General features: G+C 41.7%; 1 long non-coding RNA gene across 1 annotated transcript in view; it reads left to right on the top strand.

Annotated features, from left to right (window-relative positions):
• Positions 1-15,133, top strand: part of LOC125001447 — a 100,863-nt gene extending 85,730 nt beyond the window's left edge. The window contains exon 3 of the long non-coding RNA XR_007111688.1: positions 15,056-15,133. This is a non-coding gene — a long non-coding RNA (uncharacterized LOC125001447). The remainder of the gene's footprint in view (positions 1-15,055) is intronic.
• The last annotated feature ends 3,527 nt before the right edge of the window (positions 15,134-18,660 follow it).

Raw genomic sequence — 18,660 nt, 5'->3', positions numbered from 1 at the left:
GCCTCACCAGGTGCCTGCTGGATAATCTAGGTGCCATCATGTGATGTTCTGCCAACTAGTGTGTGTCCGTGTGTGTGCTTTTGTTCGCTTGTCTGCCAAGATGCGGGCTTAAAATTTGGTCCATTGGCACGCTTGCAGGTTTAGCACCTTTTGGGTTAAATGATCCTTCGTGTCTGCTGCCGATTGACTACCTGTCCTGTCCTGTCCTGTTCTGTCTTACTCTCCGTTTCTCTCATTTCTGAACTGCATTGCTTTTCTCGTTACACATCTCATCACCTGTTCTTTCTCTGTCTGGTAGTCACCCCAACACCTGCGCCCTCCCTCCAGGGCTTGCACTCCACGTCTCTGAGCAGCACATGTTCCATCTAATGCACCGGCCCGAAAATCCCGAAACGATTATTGTCTCCAATTCCTTATGTCAAACACGATATCTACTTCGATTTTGATCAACCGTGCTGACGACAGACACTTGATATAGAGTGGCATAAACTTGGAACCAGCAGAGTCCTGTAATAACTGCAGTGTTTATTGTAGGTGAAAGTATTGTTGAAACTGCAGAGAGAGTGAAAGCCCTTATCCCCTGGTTGGTTAAAGTTTTGACAGTTAAAATGCTGCTTTGAGTGATTTCCATTATGGCTGCTGCATATGCATCACACACACGCACACTCACCTCTACATAATTTCTGTAACAAGTAGCCACTTAGTTACAGCAAATCTGCATTTACCACTTAACTCGCTCGCTTTGGCAGCTCTCTGCAGTGACACAGTCACGGTGCGCATTCATCTAAGAGTTCCTCAAACCACCCTCTCCCTCCCTTCTTTTTCCTTTTCTTTTTTTTTATATTTTATAAGGACCAAGTGTAATGAAGAGCTGTACGAGTTATTGTGATTGCCTTTGTTTTACTATTAATGATGTATCGGAAAATTGGGCTCATAAACCTGCTTGAATAAAAACATTATTGGAAACAACAAAGAGGGTCTCAGAAATGTATTGGCAACTACATGTCTCTGTAACACATATCAGGCATCACATTAAAACCTCTGACAAGAAAATTATGGAGCACTGACCATCTTGTGACCATACAGTGTTCTGCTGGGAAGTTTTATGACATGACCTGACATTTGTGTGGATGTTACTTAGACATGTACCACCCACCTAGACCAGACCAGGCTCAAAAGTCCCCCACTAACAACATCCTGTTCCCAGACACCACAGGACACCCTCAGAAGACACATGTCTATTCTCTGATGACTCACAACTGTTTTGGAGGCACAGAGGAGAGACATGCACAATATTAGGGTCGTGGTCATAATGTTATGCCCTATCAGTGCATGTGTAGCCTGTGTTGTAACAAGAATGAGCATCTTCTAAACCTAAAAAGATCCTCTACATTAGCACTAAAGGGCCATATACACAGGAAGCTACGAGCATCTGAGACTGAGACCAGAGACTGGAACATTCACAAGTGACAAACTGTTCAAATCAAATCAAACTTTATTTATATATTGTACTTTTCATAGATAAAGGATGCAACACAAAGTGCTTTACATTAAAAACAAATGCCCCTAATCACCCCATACCTCAGACACACACACGACACACACATGCATAATCCTCAAGCATACCCCCCCACCACGCCCTAACCCAGTCCTGAGATAAAATAGAATATGGCTACAAGGACATTCATATTATATTACACTATATTACCAAAAGTATTCACTCACCCGTCCAAGTAACTAAATTCAGGTGACCCAGTCACTTCCACGGCCACAGATGGATAAAGTCAAGCTCCCAGGCATGCAGACTGCTTCTACAAATATTTGTGAAAGAATGGGTCGCTCTCAGGAGCTCATTGAATTCCAGCGTGGTGCTGTGATAGGATGCCATCTGTGCAACATGTCCAGTCACGACATTTCCTCGCTACTGGATGCTGAGCTGCATAGTGTGCGTGTAGAGCTGCATGGAGTGGGCTTCCACGGCCCGGCAGCTAAGTTACCTTCACCGTTTTGCTCGTCGGAGGGTCGGCAGCTCGACGGACCTTGTTTACATAGTAACGGTTGCTAGGATGGTTGATTGACAATGACCGCTTGGGAGCAGGGTTTAGCCAAAGGTCCATTAACTCCTCCAGCCTCAGCTGCAAATCAACAATTTGATGGTAAATGTCATTGTCTAAATCGGCTATACACGAAAGAAGGCTCCAGAGTCTTTTTATTTATTTATTTATTTATTTATTTATTTATTTAATCCTGGCTACATTATCCTGTTTTATGCTGTGAAGTACCATGGAATGCTACTGAAGGTGCTGATTTATATAGGTGATGCATATCTTCAGCACACAGTATTGATAAACACGTGTGGTTGTGTTCGGCGTTGTGTTCTATTTTTAGACAGTGTTACTGTGGTCATAGAGCTTTGTTTGTTTAATAGTTTGTTTGTTGCTGAGTGAGAGCCGCATGTTAGACTTTTCAGACCGGCGTTTATTGTGTTGATGTGGTCCACGTCGACAGTAGTTTGTGTTCAAGCCTCAGTTACCTTGTAGGAAAGCCTCTGTAGCTTCTTTTCTGTGAAACACTACAAAGTGTGTTCAGGTCAAGAGCGTAGATTTTATTGTTGCAAAGCTTTCCTTTTTACTGTGTTTTTTATGTGTGTCGTCGTCCACTAGTTGACATCAGTTCGACTTTCATCACATATTTAACTTTACTACTATACTATACTGTGGACAGACAAAGTCCGTATACGTCATTTTCACCCACTTCAGTAGGATAACCATTTGCTTCCAGAATAATAAGCCATTCAGATGTTCAGACAAAGACGATTTCAAAGGACACCAATGACAGCAAGGTCATTTTCACACCTGAGCTGTTTGGTCGACTTTAAACGGACCAGTGTTCATTTCCTCCGATAGGTTCGTTAGAGCAGGTGTGAAAGCTCAACCAAACGCTGGTGCGAACCAAACAAGTGAACTCTGCTCTACTTGGAAACGTGGGTCTCGGTTTGCTTGCAGGTGAACTCTGATGCAGTTCGTAGGCAGCGTGAATGCTCACTGGCATGATAACAGGACCAAATGCAGGAAGTAACGCAATACGCAGTTTGTATTCAGCGCTGCTGACTGTTGACTTTCTACCAACCATTTGTTTTTCCAAGTTGGGAGGGAGGGATTTCCCCTCCTACATTGTACAATCAACGGCCGCTCCTTTTAACCCATGATGTTGTTTAGAAAGTTTGTTGCTTTAGAAATTGCATTTTGAAAGCACAACCGAACCAAGTGATAGATGAAAACGACTTAGTGCTCCTGTCTGAGCATCTGTGGGAGCACTGGAATATTAGTTAGAGAAGCAGCTTTGGGACCAAAGGTCACAAGTTTGCTTCACCTCTGTGTCCATGGCTGAACTGCCTTGTGTGAGCGCTTGACCCCTGAACCGATGGCCGGGCACCACACTCCTCACGTCTCCCCATGGCCCCCGGTGAACGGGGACTGAGGGGCTACGTGAATGCAGAGAAAGGAAATCTCTGTGAGGGATCAACAACAGAAAAGGTTTCATTAGCTGGCAACAGTAAACCTTGTTTTACGTTAAATCATGACATTTCTCTTTAGTTGCATTGTTTGTAATGACACTATACTCACCAAGCTAAATGCTAACATACCAAACCTCACTTTAATGGGATCCTCTCAAGACTTTAAACTCTATTAACGTTTTTGGAAATGTTTCTAGGAGAGAATCTCTGTTTTGTTGACTTCTGGTGCGGATTGTAAATCTTTTTAGTGATTGGCAGTTTGTGCCGGTAACAACGAAATGACACAGTAATGTGTCAGTAAAGCTGGAGGAAGCAGTAAACATGGACGCAAGCAAGAGACAATTCAAAGAATTTAAAAATCCGTGTTGCAAATGAAGGAAAAAGATGAAGAAAAGGCATCTTATAGTCCTCAAGGGTATACACATAAATGGTTCTGATGAGTCAACAAATATAAATGTAAACAAAGCTTGTGTTTGGTAACAAAAAAAATAATCTATAGGGTGCCTTTAATTAAAACCCCCAAGCTGGCCAAACTTATTCAAAAGGGAAAGCAAAGAAAATTGAAATATTATTACTCACATCGTTCCTTGTAAACATCCATTAAAATTCAACGGCACACTTTCTGTTTGTCACATGTATTTTCCACAGTTGTGTGGGACCCATCTTCTGCACTGGGGGATTATTATATTCACTTTTGGGGTCACTTGTAAATGGGTGGTTTAGATAATCAGTTTAAATGTGTTTAGCTTGTTCACGTCTGGTGGCTGACGATTTCTCATCTCATCAGACTTACGTTGTTCACAGATAGCAACAAGTGAACAGTCATGTTATAAATTAAAGACATTACATCCAAACCAAGAATATTAAAGGCTGGAGTTATCCCTGAGAATTACACCAACCCTTTGATATAGCGCCGCGATATTCCCAATAGACGCTGACTCAACCTATGGTGTTGATGGAATGTCTGTTCTCATTTGAAATTTCCCCCTGACTGAAACTCTGCATGTATAAGGTGGAATTGCTTATCTTTATTTAAGTCAGAAAAAGGGCATTATTTCCATTTGTTTATACCCTTTCAGACTGTTTGAAGTGTTTCACAATTACAAGCCAGACGGAGCAGACAAATGATGTTGACGGGGAGGCAGGCCAAGTGGAAGACAGAAAGGAATTGTACTCGCTGCAGTTAAAATGGAAAATATCAAGCGGTATTCAACCAATGACTGTAATTTAGCCAAACCTCTTCAGGGGTACTTGACAAGGCATATTAAACAAGGCGACTGCTTTTTGGAAAGCAAAACAATGACGCCATCGTTTTGGCCGCTCCACTTCCGAAGAGACGGCTTCACTTCAGTCGGGATGGAATTTCAGAATTGGCTTCGTTTGGATCATTTTGTTTTAATTTCTGATTTGCTTCGGAAGTATTAATTAAAGGGACGACGCGGTCAAGTCAAAGGTGGCCAGAGCTCGGAATGAATATCATAAAAGAGAAAAATTGTCTCCGCTTCAGGCTGCGGGCGCCGCCGATGTGCACGGAGCAACCCTCAACCTGCTCGAGCAAATTTACTCGGTTGCTGCAAAAATGCCTAACCAGGAGGAAAGCGCATATCTTCCCCCACAGCTTCCCCGAGACAGAAAAGAAAAGTTACTTTGTCAGCCAACTTCGCCTGCATACAAAAGGGGTTAAAAAAAAAAAAAAAAAAAAAAAAAAAGACGAAGAAGAAGAAGCAGAGCTGCGTACACACATGCACACACATACAGCACAGAGACAGGCAGCCTGACAGACGAGGTTGGAGAGAATAGATGTGGGCAGGTTCAGTGATTCTGATGTCAGAGGCGGTCTGAACGCTCTCTGTGTCTATCCTCTCTCCACTAGACCTTACATGGCAGTTCTCCTCTCCGGGGTGTTCTGAGAAGACAGGATGGGCGGCAGGAAGAGAGGAGCGGAGGGATGGGGGAGGAGGAGGGGGGGGGGGAGGGGGCGATGGCAGGTACTAGGGGATTGTTCCAATGCCCTTGACGTGAGGGAAACGACGGAATGAGAGAGAAAAATAGGAAACCAAGAAGGTGGGATATCGGGGAGAAGAAAGCCACAGGAGGAGGATGTGTGTGTGTGTGTGTGTGTCTCCATGAAGTAGCATTTGTTTTTCTTTTCTTATATTTATGTATATGCGGATTTGAAAATCAGCTTTCACAGGCATCCAGGTTTCTTTGTGTCGTGTGTGTGTTTGTAGGTAGTGTACCAAAGATCAAGACAAGTATTCTGAGAGCAAATCCACGTATGCGAGTGTGTTTAGTGTGTGCACTTGTGTTTGTGTGCGCGCTACGGCCCAAACCCCGTATGAGTCCCAGACCAGGGCTTTTCTTTGGGCTAGCAGATGTTTTGCTCTCACCTTGCCATACCTCATAAAGCGTGATGGCTCGGGACCCTGGGGGCAGTCTGGCACACGCACACGCACACGCACACACACACACACACACACACACACACACACACAGGCATGTATACTACTACTAAAACCCACCGCCACTAGCGCCACAAATTCATGCATGCTCAGAGTAAACTACATAAAACTGTACACACACACTGCACAGATGCAGACGCGCACAATGAGGCCTGTTTATGCACACTGACATAGAGAGCGACAATGTGTCAAGGGCGAAACAATGTGAAAGTACGAGTGCCGCACAACCTAAAGCCACGGGAAGAGAAGGCAGGCAGGCAGGCAGGCAGGCAGGCGGCCAACACATGGCACTCTCTCACACAACGAAGACTGAAATTGGGTGGGGGGTTGGGGGAGGGGGACAGCTGGGTTACTTTTGAAGTAACAATCAGAATAGCACCAGAAATGGTAATGACTAAACACAGCTATTATAGCCACGTGTTCCATGCCAGTCACAAAGTAATGAATTTGTAAGTCACTTGAGCAGAGCTGTGAGAATACATCCAGCCATCAGGCTCTGTGCCAGAGAGCAACAGCAGTCTGCAGCTCCGCTTGGACTTATATCTGCACTGCGTTGTCATCTGAGCCCTTCCAAACTAAAAATGTTTTTCTTAATATTTATTCATATGTTCGTATATAGCCTGTAGTTTATTACATGTTACCACACTGGTGACATTTCTAGCATTTTTTTTTTTTTTTTGTTAGTTTGAGGCAGATGTATTAACATTTATTTGCATTAGACATCAGAATTAATGACCTCCACAGGTGCTGGAAGCCGCTGACTGGTGACTCAGATTTGATGGATTTTGACCTCTCTGTCCATTTTTTAATTGGTATTGTTGAAATGTGATAACTTTATTATTAAAACAGGGTTGCTCTAAAGTGGTCTGCATAATGAAAATACATCATCGTGGAGTATGTTCATCCATCCTTTTTTTTTTTTTTGCTTAGCAATTTTCCAATTCAAATCTATCTGCATTGAAAAGATTTTTGTTTTAAATACATCCTATTTCCTGCATCCTTGAAATCTCGCTGCAGCCTCACAAGATTGTTCCACATGTCAGTGTTGCGAGACGTTTCTAATCAAATCTGGAGCCTGTGAATGTGAAATCAATTGAGGAAATCAGTAACGATACTCAGCTCTGCAGAATACAGTAAACTGGATCAATTTATTGATGGGTCTGTTATAATTAATGGCCTACTCTGAAAATAAATCATACATTAACTAAGAAAAGATTAATCAATTGAAAATTGTTGTAGCAAATCTGATTTTATTTGGCATTGAATTAATAAGAAGCAATGGTGTTTGAGAACGGGGGCTTCATATGGAGCGGGTTTGACATGACTGCTGTGTAATGTCACGCTAAATGCTAACACTGCTTCTGTAGTTTCTGAGTTTATTTCAATGATCATCTCCATTTAATGCCAGTTATATTACATGACATCATGCAGCAGCCTTAGTAGCGACACACAGGGGCGCATGTAGACGACTCAAGCGTGAAAAACATATGGCCCATGACGAGGTTATCATGGTTTGTGAAATTGCATTGATTGAGTCCAGTCTGCAGCGGGGGCTCGTCACCAGAGAGTTGGAGATTTACATTGTGTGAGGGGATCAAACGATGTTTCTGTTTCATGTCTCCCCTCCACTGCTGTCTCTTCAGAGCGTCAATTAGATGACATTTAAACATTATTGAATGAATCATCCGCCAAACGTCCGGGTTCAGGAGCAAACTGTTGTTACCAGATCTGTCTGATAATCAAGAACAAATCGCATAAGAAGTAGCAAAGTGCCATTGTGCTCTGTTGAGGGAGGTATCTCTAAGGTCCTCTGTGTCTGTGGGTATTTTCAACCAACTGGAAACTCTACAACTTGCCAACAGCAATTCCACTCACTCTGTTGTTGGACTACTCATGTACAATATATTCCTGTGATGAAAGAGAAAACTACAGTGGGGAATGTGACTTCGTGATCAAAAATAGTAATCTGTCAAAAAAAAAAAAAGAACCACAAAGACGATAATAAATGAGTGAACCCTTGTTGCTGCTCTATAGTTCAAGTTAGCTGGAAAGTAATTCAGCAGCTCATTACATGCATACCTGCCTCCTTAAGTTGCCCATCCACAGCTATTTTAATTAACACTAGACCAGTCTGCTACGAAGAAATGAGAAAAGAGAAGGCACAAACGATTCAAGAGTTAGAGGAAAGATGAAGCGATTCTGAAGCAGATGTCAGTAGATGGAGAGATGCGTAGGCTACAAACTCTCACAGGGCAGATCCCCTCCAGGCATTTTGAGAGATTTAAAAATAGTTTTCCTTTTTTTTAAAAAAAAAAAAAAAAAAAAAAAAAAAAGCAGTTCAAATACCTGTTTAGAAATTCTTAAAAATGACATGTTTGCCACCTTCCTCGGTGATGAAGCCAGAATAGTCTGAATATGCGAGTTCACCAGCTGGTTACAAAATGCCTCATGTCTACTTCTTTAAAAGACCAATGTCAGTGTGTGCATCAATCTCACACTACGTTTGTGGAATCTGTCTATTGAACCGCAGTTCCCTTGGACAGTAGTTCTAATGCCACAAACCTTCACAGTACACTCAGATTTGAGTTGGTGTTTAAGGTTTGATTAGTAACAGCCGACATACATAACACAGACAACATCAAATTTGGTTGTACCCCCACAGATCTGTACCCCCACTCCACATCTCTCAGTGGTAAATAAAGCAACTCCAAAGTGATTACACTGGCCCTTCTGTAACTGGTCAAAGAGCCTCATCCCTCACCCGAAGGGTTTTGTGCCTAGCTCCGTTCAGTCGGGCCCTGGACCAATCCATCAGAACCATTTCAAGAAGAGAGTTGGCCCATTGCCGCCAAGTCAGCGAGTGTGGTGGTTGCCATCTGAAAGCCAACATTTTCTTGGCTGCAGCGATACCAGCCCATAAAATGCATCTCTTTTTCAAGGACAAATCTAGGAGGGGATCGTCGTTAAGCAACGGCAGCCAGAGTGGGACACCAACTCCAAGCATGTCCCTCCTTTCAGCAGTTGTACTTTACAGTGACGTTCATTAACCCAAACACATTTTTGAGTGGAGGTCAGATAATTTATGGATACTTTAAGCGTAATTTGATACATCCTAAGAATCCTTTAATCTAAGTTGAAACCTACAACGCACATTCATTTTAATGAACACGCTCTTTTACATTATACATTTTTGGTGTTTTTTCATTGTTTATCATACCACTTTAATTATGTGGTATGGTATGCAGCAGGTTTGACAGAGGATGGTTTTGAATAACTTTATTTGGCTGTATTCCACATTTCCAACATTTTATACAGTTATTGCACAGTTACATGTCACAAAATTGGTGACTACAGGTCGACTGATATTGGTTTCTGTAGGGCAAAGTGGTACAGGGTCGATGTATGGGCTGCATGGATCCGCAGCGTCCGATTTAGTTGCACCCAAACTTTTATTTATCTTTTTTCCAAGAGTAGCCGAAAGATGGACAGTTCCTTTCAACCTTTCAAGCAGTTTTTTCACAACATGTCCACAAGTGTCTCATTCAAACAGGATGATTCGGACTCACTGTAGACAGTTTTTAAGAGCATTACGTTTTTGAGAAAGTGAACTGGTCTCCAACCAAAGCATCGCTCTTTGAATGAAGTTGAACGTGTTTGTTGTGGATTTTGTCATGAGTCAAACCAAAAATGAGACAAACCATATATGGTAAATCTTCAGTGTTACCCATGATGACATGTCCTTCAAGAGTGATGGCAGTTCAGATGGGCTGCAAATCCTCCCCAGCGACCACACTGATGCCAGCATCTGTTGAGTCCTGTCCTGCACAAAATGTTTAACAGTTTTAATATTAGGTACACTCAAGTGTCTATGTATGTGAATACAAAATATACACTGATGTCCAGCAAGTCACATTTGATACAGAATACTGCACTGAAAAGTCAAGTCTGTTTTCAGGTTTATATCAATACTAGTGCTCAGCTATACGGTCAAAAATCTGTGTTTTTCAAAATGATACCAGTTTCACGGTACCCAACCTTTTTTTTTTTTTTTTTTTTTTTTTTATGAATCACTCTGTCAATCGTAAGTTGTACTGATTTAAAGGTATACTACAGTAATATGTCCGGTTACTCTTTAGCTATTATTATAATGATAATGATACTGCTCTTGCCAGATAACAGGTGCGACGTTTTGGATAGGGGCGGGAAAAGCTAGTGATGCAGTGGGGAACCCTCCGTTGGTTAGATGGTGAAACAACACTTTTTCTGCTGTGTGCGGTTTACAGAGGACACAGACAATGAAATGAGACAGCTTGTGTGTGTGCGCCACTGTGTGACTGTTGTGAACCATGGTGTAGTTACACTATGTGTGGCTGTTATATATAAGCCGCTCGACAAATGCAGGAATGACTGCGCATGTCATAGTATTTTTAGCCTCCAGAGGAAAGTTCGTAAACACCCAGGGAAACTTAATAACCGAAAATAAGCAAGATGAGCAAGATAACATCAGTTGCAGGTTCTAAATGTCGCTTTTTTGTGCCATGCTTGTTTGGTGGAAAAATTTACAAGTGTAAATGAAAAAATCATGGTACACTGGTACAAACACTGGTATCCAGCCTAACACTCAGCATTAATCAATATGGAAACAGTGATGACACTGCTCCTCAAACAGTTAAAGCTCAAATTCATGGGGTTCTAAAGGGATTATAAAGTTGTTTTCAACTTTTATTACATGTTTTGTTTTTGTTTTGTACATGAATTGTAATATTAAATACAAGCAGTGTTTCTAAGATTACAATTCTGGTACTGCTACAACCGTGGCATCTCCTGAAGAATTCAGTGGGGTTATCATTGACTGCAGTCGGAAGTCCTTTGAGGGCAATGAAGCGCTGACTAAGTCAGAGACAGAGAAGAACACTTCGTGGTTGAGAGGGTCCACATAGGACTTTGACATAGTACCTATAGGTTAAAAAATGTAATTATTTACAACCAAGTCTGTGTCCTGCATTAGGTCTGACAATTTCTGCCCCATGGCTCCTTTTTTCGTCTTGAAGAGTTCGTTCAAGAACAGGAGGAGTGTGCTGGTCCAAAGCCTCAAAGAACTGTGTTTCAAGGTTCTTGCTGGCAATTCTATACTCACCAAATACTTGGGGCAAAAAAAGAGAAAAAATGATTGGGGTAAGGGGAGTAAGATGAGCATCCGTAAGGTATGAGGAAGTCCTTATAAAAACATTAGTTACTTAGTTATGCCCCCACCCCCAAGATTTTATGGGATATAACTAGGGGTGGGAATTGGCAAGGACTTCACGATACGATACATATCACAATACTTGAGTCACAATACGATACATTATTGCGATATTATGATAATGCAATACTTTCCCAAAACATGACTTTTTCTTTTACTTTTGAAATCGATATCAAGACTTTCAAAATAGATATTGTATCGAAAGAAATAGTATCGCGATATATTGCCATATCGACCGTGATCTATGCTCCTGTCCCACAGTTACTTCTCAGTGAAGGTTCTGGCCACTTTCTACCACAAAACCAAAGCCCAGATAATGGCACCAATGAGCCAAGGTAGCGGAGAAGCAACATGGTGTGATTCCTGAACTTCAGTCGCGGCCCAGACTGTCCCGGGTCGTAGAGGAATGTTGGCTGCCTGTTTTGATATTCCAGACAAGTTAACGTCGGTGCACTATAGAAAGTCGGTGCACTATATAAACTATACAGCTGGATGCTCCTCTTTCTGCTGTATTCAGAAAGTAAAAGGCAGCTCAGATTGATTGCATTCATTGATGAAAAGACAGTCATGCACATTAATATAGAAAATTATGGACGAAACCGTGTGATGCATCGAGATATCGGACGCTAACAAGCTAATCAGAATCCAGTTGAGTCATGAGACCAGTGAAGATTCACTCCTCTAGCTAATACCGCACATGCTGATAGGAAGCGTGAGCATACTGTGGCACATTTTAGAGGTAAAGACTTGTTGCTTCCATCTTTCCATGTTCACAGCTCTCGAGGGCAGAGGTAAGGTAGATTTCACCAGCTTTTTCTTGGCCACCACAGCCCTGCATAATGTGTTTTAATGTAAAGTAATGGTTTTTATAATGCCTAATCTCGTAGTGCGCTCTCTACCTCTACTTCCCACGTCCGTGTGACATAATGAGAACGATAAATCAGAAATTCTCCAGTAATGTGCATTCGTTTTTCAGCACAAATCACCTTTTTTTTTTTTTCCATTTCCAGCCAGCACAAATAAAATGCATTTTACAATCACTGGAACTTAGCACATTTAATTTAGCATCAGGCTTTGGACGAATTATTTATATAAAAAGGAAAGAAAAAACATCACCATTTCAAAAACACACGAAATGATCCAACTGAAAACATTTCCATAACTTTCATGTGATTTGCTTTAAATTCGAGTATTATCCAATTACACAGAGAGAAGTTTTGAATCAGTTTGATTATTTATTTGTTTCCTGCACACAGTCATTTCCATTCAAATGTTCACCCTAAGTCTAGATTATAATGAGTCGATAAAGGAACTAAGAGAATAGAAAGACAAGGGGGCATGCCAGGAGAGCAATGCACATCAGTACACACACAAACACGCGGACAGACTTGACACACATGCAGAAGCAGCAGGTTTGACAGAGAGAGCAAAGGCCAGTTAACCCTACAAACACTGCTGAGATTCTCATTAAGACCCCAGAGAGAAAATCCTTTTTAATCGTGGGAGCATTACCCCAGTGGTAATCCACAGTGGATTACACTCAACTGTATTACTGAAGGCAGACACAAGGTGGCAGAAAGCCTGGCAATACCCCAGCACACACAACACACAGCACACAAGGGTTTATCTTTTAACCCTCCAGTGACCAGGCAGGGCCCGGGTCAGACCACACCACACTCACAGGAGATTTCTTATGAGATGATTTCGGGTCCAGATTGTTTAGTTTTTTTTTTTTTGATTCAGGTCAGTTTGATTCAGTTTATTTGTTATTTGTACAGCATCAATAACGATGCAATCTGTCTCGAGACTCTCTATCCAGAGCCTGAGACCACAGACACAAGCATTTGGTTGTCATTGTTTAGAGTCCTTCATAAAATAAATGAAAAATATGAACAAGAGATTAAATGCATTTTTCCTTTTTTAAAGAAGTACAGATGGAGCGAGCCTTTCCATTTCATAGCTCATAGTTATTAGATTAAATGAGGAATAAACGTAATTATAATTTACTTACTCGCTTGTCAGTTCATTAGGTACACTAGTGAAAACGCTCTAAATTAACAGCCCTGCACTAAATCTTCACTCAGCCTCGTGAAGGTTATGGCTTTCAAATAACCCAGAGAGCTGTGGATTCCACTGTTTTCATTTTATAGTGCTATTAAATTATAATGTTATAGGATGGACACATGTTTCTATTATTGTGACAACCCTATTTTACTCCGTGTGCAAGGCTAAAGAACAGAAACACTTTAGTGCAGGGGCCTTGACTTTTTTCAGACCAAGGACCCCTGAACTGATGGAGAGATTAAGTAGGGACCCCTTACCTACTATATGTGTTCTATATTAACTCAGCCTAGTGCTATTTATTATCATTTCATATTTAATATTAAGATATCTCTCATCTGAAATATGTTGGATTCGTGTTAATGTGCATTGAAAGACATTTCAATTTGTGGAGGAAATTTAAAAAATAAAATAAAATAAATAAAAATAAAAACTTTCTAATCAACCAAAGATTTTGCGACCCCTCTGCAGTGCCTCTGCGGACCCCCTAGGGGCCACGTTCCCCAGTTTAACAGCAAACCACAAACTCCATCCTCCAAAATGATCATCCGGATGAATCATCATCTTTCTGATGCTGTTTCAGCCTCAACTGAACATTACAAAAGTCATGAAGGAGGATTTAATGCAGTGTGTTATATTACTGCTATATTAGCATGTAGAGGTTTTTACTAGCGTACCTAACGAACTGTCTCATGAGTAGAGCTGGGCGGTATGAGCACAAATCTATATCACGGTATTTTTCAAAATTCTGACGGTATCACGGTATTTTCTTGAATAATTACAAGTTCACATTCATATTTAAACTTGGGCTCTCAAGTTTTGTATTTAGTTTAGAGTGAGTTTTTTTTTTTTTTTACTGGGGGTGGGAGGGGTCTGTTTAAAGATAACCTACCATACAAATATTATTAATAAATTAAGTGATGATGTATTTACCAGATTCTTCTTTGACGAGCACATTTGTATAAGGCGTGGTTAGGGCGCTTCTATTTCACCTGGCAACGACAAATACTATTTTCTGATTGGTTGATTGGTCGAGGATATTTTCTGATTGGTCGATGGTGAAGCAGAGAAGCCTGCCCTCACCTCATCTACTCATAGATTACTAATGTCTTTTGCAGTCTGTGGGCAGTGAGTTTCATCATTCTTCTGCGTGAGAAATGTTTTATGTGGCATGAGAGCGGCTGAACTTATTGAAATACGCATGTCTCACGCTGCGCGAGACTTTTGAGTCCTGCTTAAACACATTTAAACTGCTATGTATGTATGCATGCAGCACGACTATCTATGATGATAGTGACAATAACTATCACTGTAGTCAGTGCACAGCATTTTCTTTCTCATTGATAAGAATTGCACTCTCCCCAGAAAATGGTCGACTTCTAGTCACCCTAAAAAACCCACATAACTGGCAGGGCACCTTTTTATGGTACAGGTTCTTCCGTGTATAGTAGTAGTATAGTATAAATTTACTTCTTCACCAGGTCTCACAGTGACGCAGTCACACCATGCGTGTTTAGAAGTGTTACACTGAAAAAGGTGCGGTCGGAAACAGTGTCTCACGGGGCTGTGTTCTGAACGCTGTGTAATCAAATACACCGGTATATTAAAAATACCGAATAACGAAAAAAAATACCTGTATACCACCCAGCCCTACTAATGAGTGTAGATAAGGGAATTGATTAGATTTTGTCACTATGCCACTGTCGGTTCTGCTTTTCAGTCCAATTCTTTATTTCTTTTTTTTTGTTTCCCTTATCAACTCCTGATCAGAGTTCTCTACGCAGCAAAGTAGCCCTGCACTGCTTCAGCACAGTGGAGGCAGCAGCAGCAGCAGCAGCAGCAGCAGCAGCATTGTCTAGAACACTTCCAACTCAGACACACACAAAAAGGTAACTTTTTCACTTTCACCACTATCCGGGTTAACTGAGACACGTAAAACTATTTCCGACTGATTCCGACACTGTGGCACAGTCTTAGTCTGGGCTGGATTCTAGTCTAGGCAATTAATGTGAAACAGTTCTTGCATGAAATCACAGCCTTCCACTGATTTCAAATGACATCATTTTCATCTCATTTGGAGTAATGCAGCCAAGCCTTAAATCGCTTCTTCCTGTCCATGATTCCTTGTTAAAGCGCTTCACAGTCAAAGAGTGTGGCGTCATGTCGTGAACGGCAGCGTGGTTTAGAGGAACCGAGAGGGTCTGAGGCACAAAGAATGTTTCTTTGTTTCAGTTTGACACTGAATTAATTATTGGTATATGTTTTTTTTTTTCAATTTTGTGTTATTTAACATTTATTTAACCAGGAAGTCCCACTGAGATTAGAAATCTCTTTTCTAAGAGACCTGACCAAGGCAGCAGCCAAACAAAGTCAAAAAAGACATAAAACAGGTACCTGATACATAAATGAGCAATAAAACAGTACAACATTAAATGTATAAAATAGAGTGACAGCTGTTCAGGAACAGTGGCCTCTCAAGAGACACAGTGACATTCTTTATGATACCCTTCAAATCATTAAAGGAAATGAGTGTTTAATCTGAGACTTTGTTTAAGGTTATTCCATGACCATGGTGCATAGATCACCATTCAGCCCCGATCTGGATCAGCCCAGTTTACTCATGTACACGTATAGATTTCTTCCTGTCTTGATATCAATTTAAGAGATGGCGCAAACTCTACAGTCCTCGCTCTGACCAAAACGTTCTTAAAAATGAAGTTTAATGAGATAAATTAAATTTTGTCCTGCCTTCTTGTCTAACTGGGTCTCCATGGGGTAGTGGTATCACGTAGGGGATCAGCTGCAAACAGCAAAGCTCCTGGTGGGTGTCCCGGCCTGTCCAGGTCTTTGTTGTCTTATGTCATTACCGCCTCTTTTCCCCTTACTTTCTATCGTCTCTGTACAGTTGTCAAATGCAAATAGAGAATATAAAATGCTCAAGAAAAAACATTCAGATAAAATGTAACCATGTCCACTAATTTGCTATATTTGAGTAAAACAACTGAAGTAAAATCTTTGAGGCGAATAATGCAAAGGTTATAAAAGCGTTTTAAGTTCCATCATTTCAGGTCTTATTTTTGGTTCAAGACTATACACTGAATGACTGGTTGAGACAATGTGACGATTTTCAGGCAACTTTAAAAAGGTTTAAATGTACATTCTGTGCTATAATACGGCACAAAGCGTAAATGCAAAGGACGGGGAGAAATGCGATTTGAAATAACAGTTCTTTGTAATTGGGGTCACCGTTGTTAGACGTCGGAGAAAAATGAGAGTTTGTTGGAGGTCAAAGGGATGGTGAAAAAGCTCTCATCATACATCTGCAGCCGGTGCAGGCTCGCCACTTAACACCTTTCATCTGTATTTGTGTTTCTAGAAGAACATGCTCACAGACGAGCACAATGACGGAGCCGTCTGCTTTCTCCAGGCACTGGGGGGCTTTCATCTTCTTAAACTTTAGCCTGTGTTTTTTATTTTATTTTGTTAAAAAGAAAAAAAAAAAGAAAAAAAGAAAAATCTTTTTAGTGGGCAAGCATGCCCACAAACACACGGCAAGAAAAGCTTTTATGTCTGTATGCCTAACCTAATATCCAAACCCTGAAACTTTTCCAAATGTTTTCTTCCTCTGACTGGTATAAATGGAGCAACTTGAGAGGTGCTAGGTTTAATCTTTAGGCCCATCAGAGATGACAGCACGGTGAAATAATCAAAACCTTCTACAGCCGCTCTGCGTGCGCATTCCATCGGAGGCCAAAGATAAAAGGGGCCCTTTGAAAAGACATTCTATGCAGAGTCACATATGTCTCTCCCAATTTAGCCTCGACTGGTCCGCTACCCCCTGACAAGACGCCGCACACACCCACACGCCCGTCAAGTGTAAAGGAGAGGCGCACAAGGATACGGTCAGGGCTGAATGTACAGACAAAAAAAATATATATATTAAAGAAAAATATATATATTTATGTGCGCGTGTGCTGCGAAGCACATGTGCACATGTACACGCAGGCGAAGCACTTGTCATTACTCGCTCCGTCAAAGTAGATCATACAGGCATTAATTGAGAGTGCAATCATGCTCTGAGCCCACGGTTCAAAGGAGCTGATAATAAGCTGTGATAGGTCCAGCTGATGGAAATAGCCAGGCAGGCTGCCGGCGTGCGCACGGGCACATGCTGTGTGTGTGAGTTCGCATTGTGGAGAAATCGGGAACATTTTTTTTTTTTTTTTTTTTTTTACAGAAAACTATGCTTTCTTGTTAGGGCTTTGCTTTTTTCTTTCTTTCTTTCTTTTTTTTTTAAGATTTAGAGCAAGACTCAGACTTAAGTTAAATGAGATTTGAGTCCATTTTCGCTCCACACAGCTTTCAATCCTGGTGTTGAAGGTTATTTCCATTCCTCCTTTGAAATATGACTTTCTTTCAAGGTTCAGATCCTGGCTATGGTGAGGAAATCTCATCTATGCACCCAGTTTCGGTTCAGTGCACCACGGAACCCTAACCCAGTGCAGAGATTCAGCTTTGAAGCACCTACCATAGTTCCACACACACACACACACACACACATATATATATATATATGCGTGTGTGTATCTGCTTGCATCTGTGTGTGCGAGCAGCCACTCTAGCCACTAACTTGTCTTGTAGCCAGCTCTGTATTCCTGGCATTGCTGTGGTCGATAAGACAGTGGCATGCAATATTAATGCCGTCTTCTACTGTGGTTGGTAAGAGCCTCGGACAGCCTCCGCTACTGTTTCAGAGAGAACTGAGAACAAACAGTGAGCCTGGAACACAGAGGTGAGGACGGAGCAAGAGAGGAGGGAATAAACAGAGGAGGCCAAGTAAAGGAAGGAGCGGAAAAAGGTGATAGACCAAGACGGGGAGGAGGAGATGAAAACAAAGCCGGCTAGAGGGGAAAGTAGAGCGATAAAGGGGGCAGGGAGAGTGGCTGAAAGACGGAGGAAAGGCCGAGGGTAGGCACAGGTCAAGAGAGGCAAAAGGCAGGAAGGAGCAGAGGATGGGTAAAGGGCGAGGGAGAAAGGAGAATTTGAGACATGAAATGGGAGTGAGGAAGACGAGAAGGGGATAGAAGACTGATTTAGAGGATGAGTGGGTGAAAGTGGAGGCAGGTTAGTGGAATGAGCGAAAAGCTAACAGCAAGATGAGACGGGGGGAGGAGGGGGGGTGAATGGAGAGGGAGCAAATCCTGGCAGGGGAGCTTGGAAAAGGATGTGATTTTAGAAGACGGAGGAATGATGGGACAGGTCAGAGTTGTCGTGTGATTGTTGTGCAACAGATAATAGACACACAGGTGACAACCAAGCAGTTAGATGGATTTACCGACCCACTTCCTCAGGTCATGTCCAGCGTTACCTCTTCA

Source organism: Mugil cephalus, chromosome 2, assembly GCF_022458985.1.
Source record: "Mugil cephalus isolate CIBA_MC_2020 chromosome 2, CIBA_Mcephalus_1.1, whole genome shotgun sequence".
In the NCBI taxonomy this organism is placed as follows: Eukaryota; Metazoa; Chordata; class Actinopteri; order Mugiliformes; family Mugilidae; genus Mugil; species Mugil cephalus.
The sequence above is the reverse complement of the archived record's forward strand: the minus strand, read 5'-3'. Positions and strand labels throughout refer to the sequence as shown.